We start from the raw sequence: 17,274 nt of genomic DNA, 5'->3' as shown, positions 1-17,274 counted from the left end.
CGATGTTTTCACTGGTTTCAATTCCAAAAGGACAAATCAAGCAGACTTTTATTCAAGGGTCATTGACAACATCATAGCCCACTAGTCTCGATATCCGTCAGCTCAAACAACCTTGTCACCCCCTAGGGGGTGCCCATTTTTTTGTCTTTTACTAGAAATTAACCCAAAGTGAATTGCTTCACAATTGGATAGTTATCTTGAGAGATATATGGTGAGTGATCTTGGGGGCGGATTTTTCCCCACCCTTGCACTATGATATTGGCAATGTTTGGTAACTAATGCGACTCAAAGCTTCTAATTCTATGATTTTTAATCAGGCTTTCGTTCTGTCTTCAGTGATAAACTCCCTCAAGAAGCTTCCCAACCTTTAGAACAAAGGCTTTACGTATCTTAAAGATACTAGGAGAAGACTAATCACTGAGCAAAACCGTTGGAGGGGACTTTCGTCAACCTCCACATTTGATTATAGTGGGTTGGAACACTTGGCGATAAATTTGTTTCTCACTTAGGTCGTTTCCCTCTCATCGGCCTTAATGGCGCCCTAAGGGAAACTTGGGAGGGTAGACCTTCTAAAGGATTTAAGTGCTTGAAGTAAAAGAAAGCATGGAAGAGTGGTTTGGTTTTTTGGTCACACAATTAAGGGGAGAGCATCTACCTTCCACTTTCGAGACAAGGCAAACAAGTGTTCTTTTTAACCTTCAAAGCAATGATGATCTATCCTCTATTTGGAGATGTTGCTCCAACAAGCATGGTGTTTATTTTAGTTCTTAATAGCATTTTGTTTGTTTAATCTAGGAAATGAAATCCTAGTCAACTTAAAATAATGTGCGTTGCTTGAAAGTGAATTGCTTTGTAAGAAATGGACAAGTTGTTTGTTCTTTTTAATCTTGCAAGAAAATGTGGATTGTTCTTTTTACCTTTGGCAGGAAAATTGAAAAAAATTGATGTTCTTTTTAGAGCCCAAAATGAAGTGTTTTCCCCTTATCTTGCACGAAAGCAAATGTGAATTTGTTGTTCTTTTTAAACTTGCAAATCTGATTCTTTTTAAACCCAAAGAAAAATGTGGTTGATTTTATGCCAAAAAGAAAGATGATGTTCTTTTTAATCCAAAGGAAAAATAAGTTCTTTTTATCCAACTTTAAAAAGCTAGAAAGAAATCATAAATCCTAATTTTAACTCCTTCAACCTGCAAGAAACTGTTAAAATCTACAAGGAAAGAAGTCAGAAAATCAACAAAAAACATATGGTGGGCTTATACAAGCCAAATTTTTCTACCTCTGTTACAAATTTTTTATTTTTCTCTGTCAAATCTACGCACTAAACTTCCGCACATACGCGCTACAAAATGGTATTAAAGCGCTAAAATAAAACCCCTGCGCGCTACTCTGATGCCTGAATGCGCTACGCTGATACTTCTATGCGCAGAGATATCAAGAAACGTTATGCACTAAAAAGAAGTTCAAACGTGCTAGAAGATGGGTCCTATGTGCTAAATAGTGCGATGAATGCAATACAGTTTGCCACAGATGCACTAAAGTATGCTCCAGATGCGCTAAAAGAGTATTCCTGCATGCTTGTAATCTTTAGCGTGCACAAAAAATGATGTGATTTTTTAGGATGAGCCCCACGGTGGGCGCCAAAAATGTATGTGGGAAAATGAGGTGACCAAAATGAATAACTCGAGATCAAAAGATCCACACACCAATGAGACTCTTGGTGCAAGTATATGAACTAAGGGGTGTCCCATTGTTCTCTATCTCATAGGATCCCTAAAGTCAATGTTTTGCTCTCATATCATTGAGCAAATGACTTAGGAATGACAACTCCAAGAACATATATTGTGATTTATATGCATGAATGCACTCTAAGATCTATATGATGTGTTAAAACTATGATAATTAAGTTAAGATGAAGATAATGATATGATAAAAGATTAACAAATTATCCTAACATGATATACTAGCCTAGCATGAATATTCTATGATATAAAAAATGCTTCTAGATGTTAGGATGATGTTTTAACAAAGAGAGGCTAAAATGTTTAGTAAATTAGGCTAGAGTGTAGATGCATGAAACTTGGATATTTTTGAAAATGAAGAATAAGAGCTCTATTTATAAGGAAAATAGGGCAATGCATGGTTAAGATTGAATAATCTTAACAAGGGCTAAGATTGAAAGTTAATCAATCCATGTTTACAATTTTCACCAATAAAATGGTGACAATTGTCAACAAGAGGTTGCTTGAGAGGAGATGCAAGAAGCATTAAATGTCTGAGAAGACATGAAAGTTACCTTAGGAGGTAAGAGTTAAGGTTAGGTTAGAGATCCAATCGATAAAGCTTTTACCCAAGGGGTAAACTCTTGTGCAAGGGTTAATAAGATAACCAAAGTTAAAGCCATGAATGCTTGATGAGAACCTTGAGTCAAAAGGATAGTTAAGTTAGAGAAAAGTCTCTAACCAAAGGTCAATGGCGAGTTAATCATAAATGGTTATGTAAGAGTCTTTAATGGTTTGGAAGACTTTAGAGGTTAACCATTTGAAGACACAAAGCCTTTAATGGTTATTGAAGACTTTGGAGGCTTTGAGAAGTGACTTCCTTTTGCTTAGGAATGTGACAATAATTAGGAGATGAATTAGGCTAAATTGGAAGTGATTAGAAGAATCTAGAAGGGGTTTAAGAGGCAAGTGGGAAATGTAAGAAAATGCAAGTGAGTGAAGGAAAAGGATTTTAATTAAAATGAAATTATTTTATTTCAACTAAAATAGATGCAACTTGCATAAATACAAGTGGGAGGATTTTAATAAATAAATTAGATTTATTTATTTGCAAGGATCAATTTAATTAAATGTAAATTTAATTAAAAAGGGAGAAAGGAGAATTAATTAAATAAAATGATTTGTTAAATTAAAGGCTAGAAAAGGTTTAGGTGAATTTAATTAGATAAATTGAGTATTTCATTTAATCAAATAGATGAAAACAAAGAAATTAATTAAATAGAATTTAATTAATAGGAGGAATGATGTTAAAACAAATATTAAATATTTATTTAGGAAAGTGGTCAGATTTATACGTCTACACTAAGATTTGTCACAATTCCAAAAATATATATTTTATATTGTTCTTTTATTCTATCTCATATATTATAATTATAAACAATATATATATATATATATATATATATATATATATATATATATATATATATATATATATATATATATATATATATATATATATATATATATATATATATATATATATATATCTGTGTGTGTGTGTGTGTGTTATGTGTGTGTGTGTGTGTGTGTGTGTGTGTGTGTGTGTGTGTGAGGGGTGGGGAGAGGGGAGGGAGCGAGGGGGAGGATGACCCCATAGCGTGATGGTAAGTCATAAGCCTTGTTGATAGGGCAGCCGCAATTTTAAAATTTGTGCCTTTCATCCCACAAGCACCCTCAACAAGGCACACATTGGCAGCATGGAGACACGAATGATGAGGAGGAGGAAACCGCTGGCAGAAGCAGTGTGCGATGGACGGGAGTTATAAGGAGAGGGCACTGCCACTATGTAGAGATAAGGAGATAATTGCACGTAGCGATGGAGAGATAAGGTTTTGTTTGCATGAGGCAGAGGAGATATAAGAGTGAGTTGTCATGTGCTTGCAACAAAGTGATAAGGAGATAACTTTGTGCAACAATGGAGAGATAAGATGACGCATGTGTGCAATGACAGAGAGATAAGGTTTCACTTGTGTGAGGCAAAGGATAAAGACCTAAGGATGAGGTCCCTAAAAAATGTGGCATCACTGGTTCATAGCTCCAGTCAAAAGTGTTAATAGCTTTGGCCCCTTACCAAACCAAAGAAAAAATATTATATTATATATAAATATCAATATTTTTATTATATACAACAATATATAGATAATATAATACATATATAATAATATAAACGAATAATATTTTTTTATTTTAGTTTATATTTATAAACTATAATATTATTATTTAACATTATATTTATGAATGATTATATTTTATAAACGATTATATTGATTTTGATATTATTTTTTATTTTATTTGATATATAATATTATAAATATAATATTTACAAATTATGACATTTTTATTTTATTAAATTTTATAAACAATTATATTTATATTATATATAATTTGACGTTATTTTTTAATTTTATTCTATATATCATATTTATAAATGATATATGTGTGTGTGTATAAAATATAATCATTTATAAATACAATATAAAATAAAATATTGTCATTTAAATATGATATATAAAAAAATTTAAAAAAAACATCAAAATTAATATAATTGTTTATAATATACTATAAATATTATCACCATTTATAAATATAATTTTTTTTTTTTTATCATTTATAAGTATGACATATAAAATACAATTAAAAAATAACATCAAAATATATATAATAATTTATAATATAATATAAATATAATCGTTTATAAAATGTAATAAAATAAAAACATCATAATTTGTAAATATGATATATAAAATAAAATAAAAAACAACATCAAACTAAATATAATCATTAATAATATAGTATGAATATATTTTTTTATAAAATTTAATCATTTATAAATATAATATAAAATAAAAATATAACAATTTATAAATATAAACTAAAATAAAATAAATAAATAAAAATTGTTTATAATATAATAAAAATATCATTTATAAAATATAAAATAAAAATGTTATAGTTTATAAAAATTATATATAAAATAAAATAAAAAATAATATCAAAATAAATATATCTGAAAAACTTTGACAGGAAGAAACGATTTTTAAAAAATTACATTGTAGTGTGGGGAGGGGAGTGGAGCAGAATAGGCCCAGAATGGCTGGGGACTGGTCGGGCGTTTATAAAAATTTACAAGTTAACAACGGTGCTGTGAGCCATCTCCGTTTGCTTCCCTCAACCCAACTTGTTCTGACTGCTGACATGGACAACGATTTCCTATGTATGCATATACATTTTTATGTATGGTGTTCCTGTCCGACTTGCTATTTTGTGTGGAGAATAGCTGTCTCCTTTAATCATTCCATCAACATATCACTGAAACAAAGGCAAAAGTAGCTTACCTTGAGATTCTACCTCATTTATGTTGAGCTATCAAAAAATAGCCAGAGTTTGCAAAGAAATCTACGAAACCCTACCATATCAATCTCCCTACAGATTTTGATTAAGGAAAGAAAAATGAGATGAACCAAAATCAATCTCCCTACGGTAAGAAAGGCTGCAAAAGAACAACACAAAAGACAGCCGCCAGAGAAAAGAACAGCAAAAGACCAGCAAGTTTGCAAGAAACTGGCACACCTAAAACATAACTAGAGCATTTAGGTGAAAATCTTTATGGTCTCCTCAGCATCCCTGACAAGCATGAACCAAAATCAATCTCCCTACAGTTGCTACCTCAATCTAATTGCATTAAACAAAAAGCCTTAAAATAGAGAATAAACAAAAAATGATTTGAAAGCCTATAGATTAAAAAAACAAAATTCACTGAAGTTTTGATGGCCGGTTTCTATTTACATGTTGAAGACCACTTCTACATCCAGTTTATCGTTGTTGTCGTCCAGGTAGAATCAATCGCCAAATTTTGTTTGCAGAACTCTAACAGTGATATACTGCAAAGGATTTATGGTGAGAATTATTTTAAACTTTAGCTGTAGGCCTTGTCAAGGTTTGTAGTGTAAGTTCTACAACTTCTGTGATCAAACAATCCTCAAAATGCCTATCCCAGTTTTGCTGGGATGTTTAAAATCTTTCTTACAAGAAAAATTCTATCTGTTGCCAAAATGGTTGCAATTTTGTAGTTCTGTGAGTTTTTGTAGCAGCTGGTCATGTTCATTTTCCTCAACAAATATATGCTTCAGTTAATGACTAATAATATCAAGAATTCTCGCATATGCATATTATTATAATACATGTGCATTTTTTACATATATTGAAGTTTTGCAGATTTCCATTCTACTGGAAGTCTGAAGACATTTGTGCAACGAAACAAGGCAGAGATTAATTTCATAGTCACATGAGATTGCAAAGTGCTCTTTGACCATAGTTACCTGCTGATGATTGGTTGTTGGATAGAGTTTGATAGATTGTCTTATTTGTGTTGGAAAAATTGTGTAATTTTATGTAGATATTCCATTGCCTTAATGATGGAAGAACCGAATGAAAGGAGTCTATAAGGGATTTGCTTCATCTTTTCAAGGTGCATTTCAATCTTGATTTGGTGGTGTTTCTTGCTAGGCATATACCTCATTCTGAAGACATTTGTGCAACAACACAAGGCAGAAATTAATGTCATATTCACATGTGATTGCAAAGTGCTCTTTTAGCAGAGGTACCTGCTGATGATTGGTTGTTAGATAGAGTTTGATAGATTGTCTTATATTTGTGTTGTGATTGCAAAGTGCTCTTTAAACAGAGGTTGTTAGATAGAGTTTGATAGATTGTCTTATATTTGTGTTGTGATTGCAAAGTGCTCTTTAAGCAGAGGTACCTGCTAATGATTGGTTGTTAGATAGTTTGATAGATTGTCTTATATGTGTATTGTGATTGTGAAGTGTTCTTTTAGCACAGGTACCTGCTAATGATTGGTTGTTAGATAGAGTTTGATAGATTGTCTTATATTTGTGTTGGAAAAATTGTGTAATTTTATGTGGATATTTCACTGCCTTAATGATGGAAAAACCGAAAGGAGTCTGTAGCTATGTTACCAGAAACGAGAAACGAGAAACGCAATGGCAACGACAACGTGACGAGAAACAGAAGTTTAAAAGGTTGCGTATAAGAAACGGATTTTTTAATGTAAACTCCAGCTTGGGCTATATTGGCATTTATAAACTAATGTAAACTCCACCTTGAAGTTGGGGAAAAGATAAAAATAACGGCAACTGCTAGAAAAACGAAAATCACGGCTGAAACAGCCGTCTGCAACGGGAAACCCGTTTCTGCGTCGAAATGCGAAACGGAAGTCTCCCATCGCGTTTCTGGTAACTAGGGTCTGTAGGGGGTTTGCTTCCTCTTTTCAAGGTGCATTTCATATCTTGATTTGGTGGTGTTTCTTGCTTCATTTGTTGGCTCTGTGGTTTCCAAGCATATGCCTCATTCTGAAGACAGGATTTAAATTATTACTTTAGGTTCTATGGGGAAACCCTCCCATGCAGAAATTGATTATCATCTCTTTTGTGAGCTAATATACCTATTGTTGGCAGATTAGGTAACAAAGAAGCACATCACTATTGTTTAATGCCCTTTTTATTCAATTCTGGCAATATAGCTTATAGTGAAGGGTTGGGTGCGTATACTGCATTTGAACTTTTCTTGCAGTCTCACCCCTTCGGAGATTATAGAAATGTTTTATTGAATAGGCTCAATTTATTAGGAAGACTGTACATGCTACAGGGTATATGTTAAATGTTTATTAATTGGAGCTGGCTGGCTAGCATTGGAGTATGTATACCATACATTCTCAATTCTAAACATGCAAAGTAATCTTTCGTATGGTATTTGTGCACCCACTGTAAAACATTCTTGAATATCAAAGTATTTGCTCATGTCTCTGCAAGGAATGCAGGTATAACCAGCCTTAATTGTGAATAAGCATTACAAGTTCTATGGTTGCTTCTAATACCCTGTGACTTAACTAGATTATATTTGGATTAGGCAGAAATTACCAGCATTATAATTGCTCTTAATATCAGAGACAAGCACCAATTTCTCTGATTTTGTAAATTTTAACAACTTTGTTTATTGTTGACAGAAACACTTAGAACTTGTAATTGTATGTTCTGAGTCCCCACAAGTCAATTTGAGAGTACCAGGGTTTTAGGGTTGGAAATAGAATAGAAAAATAAATTATGAAACCCTACCACGGTAGAAAAATGAGACAAAAACAAACCAATCTCTCTACAGCAGTTGCATACAGATTTAGAAATATAAAATTGACTAAAATCGTAGCAAGCGACTTACTTCAAAATTCCTTCTAATATGTGACGTGCTATCTAACTGTGCCACTGAGAAAAGAAGGGTAAAGTTTGCACAGAAAATTAATGAAATCCTACCATGGGTGTTGTCAACGGTCTGGATGAGGAAAAAGGGCAGAGTTTGCAGGCAAAATTAACGACACCCTACCAAAGTTGCTGTCCACAGTGCGAATGAGGAAAAAGGGCAAAGTTTGCAACCAAAAAATTTAACAAAACCCTACAACGGCAAAATGAGACGAACCAAAACCCAATGTTCCTACAGCTGCTATTTAAATCTACTTAAGACGAAATACAGAGTTCTTAAGCAATAATTATTTTCTCTTCCATTTTATAAATGGAAACCATACAAATACAGTCCTCTGCCATAACCCCTGCTAGATATACAATTCAATGAATTAATTGTTAAATTTGTCTCCTCAAACAAAGGATTTTGATGTCTCCAACCACAACTATACTTATCAATCTCGTTATTCACATCGTGACTATCTTGTCCTTTATCATTCTCAGTATGCCCGTACATATCCATGGAAACGTCCAACTTCCTGTAGAATCCCTAAAACCCCAAGCACGTTGAAACCCTAATATCCATTCACCTACCAATAAGTTATGTGGGACAAAATCACAACTCCCTAAATTTTCCCGCAATTAAAATTATTACAACTCAGACAGATATTTGACAAGTTTAAAATGCCCAATCGGCACTATTTGTGATCGGTTTAGGGTGACAGAAATAATCAAACGCTCCCGACTGGTAAATTTACCAAAAAAAGATACAAAAACCAAAGTCGAACCTGGATTTTGCGGACACTTCAATGCAAAAACTAATAAAGTATAATATTTATAATAATTTTGAAAGTAAAAAACAAAACAAAATGATAAATTTCTTAGAAATAAAATTAAAAATACAAAAAAATAAAAGAATTCTGTTTTGCAAAAAACAAAAAATATTAATAGTGATTCTTGAAATAAAAAAAGTAATACGTAAGATATTTATCTTAGTTTAAAATATTTTTGGACAACAAAGATTTTTCAATGAAAAAAGATTTGACAAACTAAATGAAAAACTTAAAAATAAAATCATTCTTTAAATAGTATTTTACCGAATAATTTAGAAAAAAAACTAAAATAAAAAAATTCTTTAAATAGCATTTTACCGAATAATTTAGAATATTTTTGAACAACAAAGATTGAAAAAGATTTGAAAAAATAAAAATAAAAAAGTACTGTTTAAGATATTTAATATTAATTAAAATATTTTTGAACCAAAAATATTTTTAAAGCAAATTCGAAAAAAAGATTTAAACAAGAAAATAAAAACTGTTACATTAATATATTAAAACAAAATAATAAACTAAATTTATTATTTTTATTTTGAGATGCAATAAGCTTTGATAATCTTTTTTAATTAAAAATATAACTCATGCATGTGCTCATGCATTCAACAAATAAACTCATAAAAAATTAAAAAAGTGCAAAGGAGAAATGTAAGCTCGCAAATGTTTTATATTAACTTAAAAGACACAAACAGCAGCACTTCACTTGAATCTACCAGCAGCACGAGAGCATAATCATTTTATATACAGGAGCAGCTCACTTGAACCACTTAATTTCCAATCACTGCAGCAAGCTCACTTGAACCACTTGAATTTCCAAGTAGCATAATCTCTTGAAGATCATGGAGGGCAATATGTGCATACAAACAGTTTGTGCCAGCAGACTCAGACGGGAGAATGTGAAATGGCAGAGACCAAACAAGGATTGGGTCAAGTTAAATTTTGATGGGGCTTCGAAGGGTAATCCAGGAAGAGCAGGAGGGGGAGGAGTATTTCGAGACGACAAAGGAAATATCATGGCTGTATATGCAGAAGCCTATGGATGGGAATCTGCTTACTATGCTGAAGCAAGAGCATTATTCAGAGGCATCCAGATTGCAGCAGAACAGGGATGGACAAGGTTAGAAATAGAAGGGGATTGCATGATTATTGTGAATGCTCTTAACAATGAAGGCTATGGGCATTGGAATAACGATGTTTTAATTCAAAATGCTCGACTTCTCTGTACAACTTTTCAAGAATGGAAATGCATGCATGTTTACAGAGAAGGGAACAGATTAGCAGATGTTATGGCTAATTGTGGGGTATATCTTGGATGTAGTGAAAGCATAGTGATGACCAAAGATTGGCCCCAAGTGATGTCCGATTTGGCTAAGGATGAGGTAGCTCATTTATTGTGCAGATAAGCAATTGAAGATGAAGGTGTCTGATTTTAAAGCTCTATATAATGTCCAAGGATGATATCTGGTTGTTTTCTGCAATTCATTCTATTGTGGGAATCCCCAAGAAGAGATCAACGTCCTAAAACGGACCGAAATCAAGATTTGATTATTTCTACTTATCCTTATGGAAAAGGAATATATGTAATTCATCCCTCTTTTTCTAATGCATGTATGTAATTCTGAATTCAAGAAGCATATATGGCTATTATAGCATTGTATTACATTATTGAGGGTTGTTTTGATAAATGTCTGCTTCTTCCTCATTGTTTTCTTTCATGCAAGATCAAATGTCACTGTCTGCAGAGCGGCAGAAGTATATGGTGGATAGTTAACAGATTGTCTTATATTAAAATCTTTATACCAACAATAGTCATTTGCAGGCACTTGAAACATTCCTCCCAACATGCCTGAAAGCAGACTTTAACTCACAAGCAATATTTTCATTTTAAAGGCTACTGAAATCTTGTCTCGAGCTCAAGGATCAAGTAGTTTTTTTGTTCTATTTTGTTTTGAATGTAATGGCAAATGAAATAAAATATAGCTTGATGAAATTGTAATCTTTCTTTCTAATTCTTACCCCGTTTTTGGAATTTCAAGGAATGGTTGATGAATATTGGATATGTTTGACATTTATTTTTGGTATTTTCTATATCAAGTTCACTATGACCACTGTTGCAAAATTTGCACACTAAGTGTCAAGGATTGTGTTAATAGCTTTAGTGGATATGGATGCCAAATAAATCCAAGTTTATACCAAGTATTTTGACATTATTTGATACCTGCTACAATCTTCTTCTTTAATGATCAGTGGTCACCGTGAACATGGATTCTGGGTATTGCATACTTCCTCTTTGAAATCAATTTTGTTGGAGTCGTAATTTTTCTTTGTAGTAAAAATTATAATAAAATATGTTGCACTATGTTGGTGGGAATCAGTTTTGTAGTTTGGATTGAAAAATATATTTATCATCAATACTTGCACCATGAAGTTATTATTTTAGAATTCAACAATGGATAAATCTCTATTATAAAATGCAGCTATGGCATGGTTACTGAACTCACTGCCAGAATTTAGAAATTATTTTCTTATTTGATAAAATTGGGTCCATACAAAATGGATTGGTGAATTCCATGAAAAACAAGATTTTTCATTTTATTGATGTTGTGGAGCTGTGAAATAGAAAAAAGTGGAGATTCTAATAATGTTTGACAGGCTTTTTGTTAACAAATATTTTCCTCTTTCAACATGACAATTCTTGATTTTGTGCTTATCATTTTATTAGCAATTCCTTGGGTCAATTTATCTGTGACAATATTTTTCAGATTGGGGTTTTCGTTTTGAGTTGGGCTCTGGTCATCTAACAGATTGATTTTGATTCATTTGTAATTGTTCTTTAGGGTCACATTAGAATTTTGACCTCGGGTCATCAGTCTTATAGCTAGGGATAGTTTTGTTTTCCAGTTTTTAGCTTTCCAACTAATTTTCTAGAAAACATGTAATTGATTTATTTAATCAGATCCTCTTGGTTGGTAGTGAAATCCATGAACAAGAGAAATAATAATAGCTGGCTTGTATTCTCCCTCTCAACCCACTCAGCAGTAGAAGCTGGGCTCATGGGTACCTCATTAAGTCCCCATGCACTGTCGGATTTCAGTAGCTTCTGTAATTTGCAGGCTTTTTCTCAGATGACTCGTTCAACTATCACCTATCACAGCTATGGAGAAAGTGCAGGGGGGCCATTTTACACTACCACTTATCACAGCTATTGAGAAAGTGGAGGGAGACCATCTTACACTACCATGCCCTTGAAGTCTAACGGTTCTCTCTGTATTATGGAAGTCCTCAGCAAGTTCCAAACAGAAGGTAAGGAAAGCATAGCCAAGGTTACCAGTTTTTGTCTGAGTTACTTGCTAATAAGAGTTATAGATGAAAGCTTGAAGTCGGTTTTATTGGGATTATTGGCATTATGACATGACTCAAATATTTTGACGATATTTTCTACTTGTGTTTGTAGTAAGATAGATGCTGGAAAGAGAGTAAAACAAAAAAAAAAATGATCCCACTATGTACAGATTCCAAAAAATAAAACCTATTGAAACCATGGCAAGTGACTTACCTCAAGATCGCCATATGAGCACAGCAATTCAAAGTACGACTAACACCTAAAAAATATTAGTCTGACAAATCTTACCTGATACATAGCTTTATCTGCCCGTTCAGTGTTGTCTCCAGCCACATTAATCACTTTCTGCTGGTTTTCCCTTTTTTATAAGTTTTATCCTGCAATTCATAATGGTGAATAAGCCAGTAGATGAGAGATATGTGTAGACATATTATTCATCAAAGAGTGTGAGGTAATTTGTCAGTTATTTATGAATGTTTTTATACTGTTTTTTTTTGTATTTAGGCATCTTTAATGGACCTCACCTGATTATAAGGTTGTGTGTTTTTAACTCTGTGTCCATCTGTTTGGGTGGGGTATTACTATTTTTTTGGATTTTGTTAATCCTCCCACCTTGGATTAATGGTAGGCATGAGGTACTCTCTCACAAAAGCCTTCCAGGTAGCTCTATGTCCTCTCAAAGGATGATCCTCAATCTTACAGATGCCTAAATATCTACATTATATTTTTAAAAACATATATATTTCAGATAGGTTTCCAATGAAAAACAGAAAAAAGATCCCAACACTCCAGAGCAAAGGAGAACAAATTTAATAGACTAATTTAGACGTATTATATTACAATGTAAAGGCAGCTCTTGAAATTTCCTACCTCTCAACTTGATATAATATGATTACCCCATGTTGCAGTACAGAGGTTGGAAAGGGCGAATTTGCCAATTCTAGAACATCCGAGTCTGAGCAAATTCCATTTACAACGTGCTGGCAAAAACCCATTTCATTCAGTCAGAATTTCTCGGGCGAATGGAGATTCAATTTCTTAAACGTACCCTAACATCTCTTCCTCTTCCCCCTTATTTAGATGACGTTCCTGTGGGTATTTCTACAGGGCAAAATTGGCTGCGGCTGCATGTCTCTCTTGCCGCGAATGTGAGGATACCGGCAAAATTTCAAATGTAGATTTGAGGAAATTGAAGATGGCATTGGGGCATCTCAAGCAATACAAAGCAAAACTCATAAGCCCGAGCTGCTTGCTCTGTGTTCCAAATTTGAGTTTTGGAATTTGGGAATTCTCACTTCTGATGTCCATTTTCCCAACTTTCACAGCTGTTTTTTCTTCTCCGTACTTTGATCTGTTGACAGCTACTCTTTCGTGAAGCAAGACACGTCAATGACAGACACAATTTTCCGCCACCTGCCGACAATATTTAAACTGTCGTTGGTTTACTTTTGGGCAAATATTTACTTCAGTTTAAAGCCATCGATTTGGGCAAATATTTACTTCATTTTTCTGTGTATTGGTCAGCCCATAGTGTCTCTAGTGCTTCCTAGCCATCAGATTTAAGTGGTGCAACATTTCATTCCTTACCATCAGACTTTGTTTCTTCCATTGTACTGGTAATTGTCTATAGTGAAACTCTATACAAGAGGTAGGGGAGAGGGACTACTAGTTGTGAGGGCTAACTTCAACAACATGTAACTGTCACATGGAATATCATAAGATCTTCATTTTTTAAGAAATGTAAAATGGACACTTAACTATCTACAACTAAGGTTTGAAGACGTGATTCATCATGCAACTCGTCTCATCAAAATAACGTGTGTAGTGCAAAGTGTCCAAAAATGGCTTTTTAAAGATTCGACCAAAACTCAATCTAAAAATCCCCAGAAATCCCTAGTAGTTAAAGTGTCCAAAAAATGAGCTTTTAAAGATTCAACCAAAACTCAATCTAAAAATCCCTAGAATTAAAGTGTCCAAAAAGTGAGTTTTTAAATATTCGACCAAAATTCAATCTAAAAATCCCTAGAAATCCCTAGTAGTTGAATAAAATATCATATTTTTATGGAAAATATAACTTATATGCAACTTAAATGGACCAAATTCCTATGCCTATAAGAAATATAAGTGTGTGTTATCTTTAACTTTTATATCCAACACCAAAGGACCAATAGTTGAACATAAAAAATTATTTGTTGTTATAAAAATAATGTATTATTCCCGCTCTACAACTCTCCCGCCTTCATCACGTTTGAATTTGTTTCCCCTGGATGATCGCCCCTCCTAGGGAGGTCCCTCCCTCCCTGCAACCGGACCCCATACCCGATACCACGATCGGATCACATGTTGTTGTTCCGATTGCGAGGACCCCACGGTCTGTGGGTCATACGGAAGAAAACGCCAAGTTTGACACCCCTTCCACCACGCAGGTTCTGACTGACTCTGGCCTGGACGGTGAAGGGAAGAATATACCACATCTTAGACCGGAAACTTCTGCCGAACAAGGGGATGTGGAGAATGGAAAGAAGGATCCTAAGTCTAGCTGGAAGAACACCCTCCTTGGGTCCACAAATTGGACCTTAGAAGCAGCTTTGGCCAAATTTACCCAAACGGAGGAAGGAACTAAGATCAAGCTCTCAAACAATCTCATGGACAAAATCGTCTCTTCCCTTCACCTGGCAATCGTTGGTCGATTCTTTTCCTTCCGACCATCTATCGACATGATTAGGCGATGGGCGAAATCTCGATGGAAGATCAAAGGTAGCATTGACATCTCAGCAATGTCGGGGGGACTCTTCTTGTTCAAGTTCAATGCTGAGGAAGATCTGATCTATGTCATGTCGGGTTCCTGGGCTTATGACAAGCATTTCCTAACTCTGGCTAAATGGAAGCCTAGATTTGACCCCTCAGTCGAACTCAACTGCATGGCACCTATCGGGGTTAGGCTTCCTGGTCTTCCGCTGGAGTTCTGGGATGAGCAAATTTTTCGTTGGATAGAGAACTCGTTTGGCAGCTATGTTGCAGCAGACTCGATCACTCTCAATAAATCCAGGTTGGTTTATGCTCACTTTTGTGTCAATGTTACGATTAACAAGGTGTAGACACTTAAAAATAATTATTTTAATTATTTTTAATTCCTCACATAATTAATTAATTAATTATGTTAATTCAAATTCCTCTCAATATTAATTAAATATAATTAATATTGTCACTATAGCATGTGATTGATTTATTTAATAAATCAATCCCTTTCTTTATTCTTCTAAAAAATCAAATCCTCACAAATCTTCCTCTTAGCTAATTAATTTCAATTAATTAGTTAACCTACATGGTTCCTACAAATCATCTTCTTAATTCATCATTAACCTAATAAATTCTTCTAGAAACTCCCTAAACTCACTTAACATTATTCTTCTAATTTTTAATTCCCTCCACTCATTCTCTCTCCTAGTCAAATTCTCCTACAAATATTAATCCCACCTAACATTTCCTCTAATCCCTCTCCTAATGAGTCATTAATGGTTAATCATCATGATTAGCCACAAAGTCAACTCTTTGTCTTTTTCATCCAGCCACTAGCTTTAAATGCTCTTTTCCTAGGTGAATGTAAGATTTTCAAAATCACACATTTCTCTAGGCATCCCCTCTCTCAAGGAATTTTTAATTCCTTTTTATTCTTCCAATCCCCATGATATCCTTTTTTGGAGAATTTTTAATTCCTCCAATGCATCTTGTGGAGTGTGGAGATACGAAATGCCTTTAAGGCATATTTCTTAGTCTCCACACCCTCTCTTGGACCTTGTGTGAACTCACAAGTAAATCTTAGCCCTTCATCTCGAATTCATCCTAGCCATTCGTTTTCCTCTCCTCTTCCTATAAAATAGGGCTCCATCCTTTCATTCAAAACATCTTGAAATCCAGTAAGTTTATGCTGCCCTTTTGAGCCCAGGAAATCATCTTGGCAACTTGATCATCTCATCCTTATCATTTTTCAAATCCATTCCATTTGTGCACAACATTGGAGAGCCATCCACATCCAGCAATCAAAGGAGCACATCAAGTGGAGCATTATTAAGGGGCTCCTTCACTTCATCAAGCTCAATCCGAAGGAGAAGGTAAAATAGCAAGGTGAAATGGTCTTTTAATGATATTTTAGCATTCTGCATGTTTATTTCATTATGTTTTGATCATTTGACCTTCAAATCTGTTTTCCCCTCTTCACAAGGCTCTCCCAAATTTTGTTTCCCTAAAATCAAAGTGGGGAAAATAGTCCCAGGCTATTGTGTATGAAAATGCTACCCTCTTTGGTCAGAAGTGTAATAAACAAGGCCATACCTACATTGAGTGTAAGTCCTCAGTGACTACTAAACCCAAGCTCAAAGAAAAGGCTATCTGGGCTGATCCCATCAACCCAAATGCTCCCTCATCATCTACTCCCCTGGAGCTGACCAGTGTGAATGAAATCCTTGAGGACTACCCCCACACGAACAGGATCCTTGAAATCTTAAAATCCCCTGTGGACCCTGTTAAGATTGTTAATCCAGTCATTCCCCTAGAAGAAGGTGAAATCCCACCGGTGATGAATCTCAGCCTTTCCCCTAAACCCATTTCATCCCCAGGTTTGTTGTCAGATGGCATCCCCCTCATGCCCTTTGCTACCCCCACCCCCTCATCCTTTCAAGCTTCCATTTCAGATGAAGTTATATCTCCTGTGGCTGAGGTTATGTTTTTTACCTCAACCCCCCTTTCTCCCTTGGTATGGAGGAAAGGCTTGCTCTACCAGGGAACTCCCTGACAACGCTCCCTCCTTTGAAACTTTCACCTCTGGGATCTCCTCGGACAGGTAATGAAGAATGGATAACCTAGAAAAAGAAAGCCAAGGCCAAGAAAGCGGATGTGGGGGGTACTGAAAATAAAGTTGCCAGACCCTTGGAAAGGGTCCTGAGACATAAAGTTATGGCCAAGGATATTGCAAAGGGCAGGCAACTGACCCTTGATGGAATCAACAGAAGTAAGAAATGAAGTTCCTCTCCTAGAACATAAGGGGTCTGAACAGCCCCCAGAAGCAATTCG

General features: G+C 34.5%; 1 long non-coding RNA gene across 1 annotated transcript; it reads right to left on the bottom strand.

Annotated features, from left to right (window-relative positions):
• Positions 1-11,341: 11,341 nt before the first annotated feature.
• Positions 11,342-13,592, bottom strand: LOC131051662 (uncharacterized). The gene is made up of 3 exons (XR_009107149.2): positions 13,075-13,592; positions 12,729-12,918; positions 11,342-12,581 (listed from the first exon to the last, which is right to left on the bottom strand). It is a non-coding gene; the product is annotated as an uncharacterized LOC131051662 (long non-coding RNA).
• Positions 13,593-17,274: the final 3,682 nt, after the last annotated feature.

This window comes from Cryptomeria japonica, chromosome 10 (genome assembly GCF_030272615.1).
Source record: "Cryptomeria japonica chromosome 10, Sugi_1.0, whole genome shotgun sequence".
Lineage (NCBI taxonomy): Eukaryota > Viridiplantae > Streptophyta > Pinopsida > Cupressales > Cupressaceae > Cryptomeria > Cryptomeria japonica.
Note: the sequence above shows the minus strand (reverse complement) of the source record. Positions and strands in the feature narration are given on the sequence as shown.